General features: G+C 37.2%; 1 non-coding gene across 1 annotated transcript; it reads right to left on the reverse strand.

Annotated features, from left to right (window-relative positions):
* Positions 1 to 4,915: 4,915 nt before the first annotated feature.
* Positions 4,916 to 4,988, reverse strand: trnav-cac (transfer RNA valine (anticodon CAC)). The gene has a single exon. It is a non-coding gene; the product is annotated as a tRNA-Val (tRNA).
* Between the last annotated feature and the right edge of the window lie 210 nt (positions 4,989 to 5,198).

A 5,198-nucleotide genomic window follows, 5' to 3' on the forward strand; every position in this document is an offset into this window, starting at 1 on the left:
AAACATCACCTAATGGACATGATGAAATCAACACAACGAGTGATGGAAATGTACAACTATCACTGCCCGGCCATCCTGTGTTCCCATAGCGAGCATTAATATCAGAATGACCGGTAAATGCATTTACAACCATATTTTTATTTTTGGGTTACCAGTTGCACAACAATGCACGTGCATTTGCAATATGATTCTATAGTGAAAAACATCACCTAATGGACATGATGAAATCAACACAACAGTGATGGAAATGTACAACTATCACTGCTCATGCCATCCTGTGTCCATCAGACCAGTCAATTTTGCATTTTTGAGCATGTCAAATTTCATATGGTAAATGCACATTGAAACATATTGCAAATGCGCGCACTTGCAATATGATTCTATAGTGTAAAAACATCACCTAATGGACATGATGAAATCAACACAACGAGTGATGGAAATGTACAACTATCACTGCCCGGCCATCCTGTGTTCCCATAGCGAGCATTAATATCAGAATGACGGTAAATGCATTTACAACCATATTTTTATTTTTGGGTTACCAGTTGCACAGAATGCACGTGCATTTGCAATATGATTCTATAGTGAAAAACATCACCTAATGGACATGATGAAATCAACACAACGAGTGATGGAAATGTACAACTATCACTGCTCGGCCATCCTGTGTCCATCAGACCAGTCAATTTTGCATTTTTGAGCATGTCAAATTTCATATGGTAAATGCACATTGAAACATATTGCAAATGCGCCGCACTTGCAATATGATTCTATAGTGTAAAAACATCACCTAATGGACATGATGAAATCAACACAACGAGTGATGGAAATGTACAACTATCACTGCCCGGCCATCCTGTGTTCCCATAGCGAGCATTAATATCAGAATGACCGGTAAATGCATTTACAACCATATTTTATTTTTGGGTTACCAGTTGCACAACAATGCACGTGCATTTGCAATATGATTCTATAGTGAAAAAACATCACCTAATGGACATGATGAAATCAACACAACGAGTGATGGAAATGTACAACTATCACTGCTCGGCCATCCTGTGTCCATCAGACCAGTCAATTTGCATTTTTGAGCATGTCCAAAATTTCATATGGTAAATGCACATTGAAACATATTGCAAATGCGCACTTGCAATATGATTCTATAGTGTAAAAACATCACCTAATGGACATGATGAAATCAACACAACAGTGATGGAAATGTACAACTATCACTGCCCGGCCATCCTGTGTTCCCATAGCGAGCATTAATATCAGAATGACCGGTAAATGCATTTACAACCATATTTTTATTTTTGGGTTACCAGTTGCACAACAATGCACGTGCATTTGCAATATGATTCTATAGTGAAAAAACATCACCTAATGGACATGATGAAATCAACACAACGAGTGATGGAAATGTACAACTATCACTGCTCGGCCATCCTGTGTCCATCAGACCAGTCAATTTTTGCATTTTTGAGCATGTCAAATTTCATATGGTAAATGCACATTGAAACATATTGCAAATGCCGCACTTGCAGTATGATTCTATAGTGTAAAAACATCACCTAATGGACATGATGAAATCAACACAACGAGTGATGGAAATGTACAACTATCACTGCCCGGCCATCCTGTGTTCCCATAGCGAGCATTAATATCAGAATGACCGGTAAATGCATTTACAACCATATTTTTATTTTTGGGTTACCAGTTGCACAACAATGCACGTGCATTTGCAATATGATTCTATAGTGAAAAACATCACCTAATGGACATGATGAAATCAACACAACGAGTGATGAAAGGAACAACTATCACTGCTCGGCCATCCTGTGTCCATCAGACCAGTCAATTTTGCATTTTGAGCATGTCAAATTTCATATGGTAAATGCACATTGAAACATATTGCAAATGCGCGCGCACTTGCAATATATGATTCTATAGTGTAAAAACATCACCTAATGGACATGATGAAATCAACACAACGAGTGATGGAAATGTACAACTATCACTGCCCGGCCATCCTGTGTTCCCATAGCGAGCATTAATATCAGAATGACCGGTAAATGCATTTACAACCATATTTTTATTTTTGGGTTACCAGTTGCACAACAATGCACGTGCATTTGCAATATGATTCTATAGTGAAAAACATCACCTAATGGACATGATGAAATCAACACAACGAGTGATGAAATGTACAACTATCACTGCTCGGCCATCCTGTGTCCATCAGACCAGTCAATTTTGCATTTTTGAGCATGTCAAATTTCATATGGTAAATGCACATTGAAACATATTGCAAATGCAGCACTTGCAATATGATTCTATAGTGTAAAAACATCACCTAATGGACATGATGAAATCAACACAACGAGTGATGGAAATGTACAACTATCACTGCCCGGCCATCCTGTGTTCCCATAGCGAGCATTAATATCAGAATGACCGGTAAATGCATTTACAACCATATTTTTTATTTTTGGGTTACCAGTTGCACAACAATGCGTGCATTTGCAATATGATTCTATAGTGAAAAAACATCACCTAATGGACATGATGAAATCAACACAGCAGTGATGGAAATGTACAACTATCACTGCTCGGCCATCCTGTGTCCATCAGACCAGTCAATTTTGCATTTTGGGCATGTCAAATTTCATATGGTAAATGCACATTGAAACATATTGCAAATGCGCGCACTTGCAATATGATTCTATGATGTAAAAACATCACCTAATGGACATGATGAAATCAACACAACGAGTGATGGAAATGTACAACTATCACTGCCCGGCCATCCTGTGTTCCATAGCGAGCATTAATATCAGAATGACCGGTAAATGCATTTACAACCATATTTTTATTTTTGGGTTACCAGTTACAACAATGCACGTGCATTTTGCAATATGATTCTATAGTGAAAAAACATCACCTAATGGACATGATGAAATCAACACAACGAGTGATGGAAAGGAACAACTATCACTGCCAGGCCATCCTGTGTTCATCAGGCCAGTCAATTTCACATTCCTGCAGGATTTTTATAGCATGACAAATTCGTGATGGTACCTGCCCATTGAACCATATTGCAAATGCACAGTGACTTTGCAAAAGTGAGAAAACATAAACAAATGGACATGATGAAATCAACACAACGAGTGATGGAAAGGTACAACTCTCACTGCTCGGCCATCCTGTGTTCATCAGACCAGTCAATTTTGCATTTTTGAGCAAGGTCAAATTTCATATGGTAAATGCACATTGAAACATATTGCAAATGCACGTGCACTTACAATATGATTCTATAGTGAAACAACATCACCTAACGGAGATGATGAAATCAACACAACGAGTGATGGAAATGTACAACTATCACTGCTCGGCCATCCTGTGTTCATCAGACCAGTCAATTTTGCATTTTTGAGCAAGGTCAAATTTCATATGGTAAATGCACATTGAAACATATTGCAAATGCACGTGCACTTGCAATATGATTATATAGTGAAAAAACATCACAAAATGGACATGATGAAGTCAACACAACGAGTGATGGAAAAGGAACAACTATCACTGCCCGGCCATCCCGAGTTCATCAGGCCAGTCAATTTTGCATTTCTGCAGGATTTTTGAGCATGTCAAATTTCTTACGTCATTTGGCCCACAAAAAAATCCTTATGCACAATTTAAAAAAAAATATATAAAAAAATATGATAATAAAATTGGACAAAAGTATATTCATACAGTTCTTACACATGTGTAATTGACAAAAAAATTGAAAGAATTTCAAAAAACGGTCCAGAAAGCACTTTTTAAGGGTGTGTGAAGTTTTTACAAAATTTTGACATTTTGACTTTTGACTTTTGACTTCCTATGAAATCATATTGGAATTGGACAAAACATATTCCTTATGCGCATGTAAAAAAAAAAAAAATTATGATAATAAAATTGGACAAAAGTATATTCATACAGTTCTTACACATGTGTAATTGACAAAAAATCGAAAGAATTTCGAAAAACGGTCCAGAAAGCACTTTTTATGGGGTGTGAAGTTTTTACAAAATTTTGACATTTTTGACTTTTGACTTTTGACTTCCTATGAAATCATATTGGAATTGGACAAAACATATTCCTTATGCGCATATAAAATTTTAAAAAAATTATGATAATAAAATTGGACAAAAGTATATTCATACAGTTCTTACACATGTGTAATTGACAAAAAAATCGAAAGAATTTCGAAAAACGGTCCAGAAAGCACTTTTTAAGGGGTGATAAGTTTTTGAAAAAAATTTCATTTTTCAAAATTTTACTTTTGGACATTAATTTGGGTTACATATCAATATGAAAAACCCCGGTGGAGCGCATTTGCCCCCTGTTGAATTTTTAAAGTGTTACAACTGGCAATTGCCATATGGCATTTGCAATACACTTTGGATGAATCAACGCCGAATTGGGTGGTATTGGCCAATGTGTATATGGTTTGTCCGATGCCAATGACTTGCCATTCATTTTTGTCCAATACAGGGGGTATTCCCTTACCAAAGTGAGTACCACAGAAAGAGCCATAATACCCATTAAAAACTAGCCGTCAAACAGGAAAATGGTTCCAATCATTTTTCCACCCTTCATGTTCCCCACAGGGATTTTAAAATCACTTAAAATAAGGGCTGTGTTTCTTGTCGGCTTACCCTGGACTGGTAAACTATTTGAATCATTATGGACCTCAGACCACACGAAGCAGGAATATATTCAGAGCGTCCAAGCTAGCCACACATGCAGAATGTGTTACGCGACAAAAAAGGTAAGTCTGAGTACCAAATACTGAGAAGTGCGAAGGAAAAGCATGAATTCCGAAATTGGGACCGAGCCCTTCGTGAATAGGCTTACTGTCCAAGTTGTTAAAATGTGTTTCCGCCCGGTTTCGAACCGGGGACCTTTTGCGTGTGAGGCAAACGTTATAACCACTACACTACGGAAACCTAATGAGTGGAATACTAAGGGTGTGGCTGACTTTGGCGGGGTGGGACATTTATCGTTCTCAGAACCTATTGAAGATCTGAAATTACTTAGTCCATTAATTAAGCAATACGGCTTGAGAAGCCGGGAATTATGAGGTATTTTTAAATATTTGTTTTATTAATAAAAACGATATGTTATCGCTTTGTCATTATGGGGCATTGTGTGTAGAT

Source organism: Oncorhynchus keta, unplaced genomic scaffold (assembly GCF_023373465.1).
Source record: "Oncorhynchus keta strain PuntledgeMale-10-30-2019 unplaced genomic scaffold, Oket_V2 Un_contig_21597_pilon_pilon, whole genome shotgun sequence".
Lineage (NCBI taxonomy): Eukaryota > Metazoa > Chordata > Actinopteri > Salmoniformes > Salmonidae > Oncorhynchus > Oncorhynchus keta.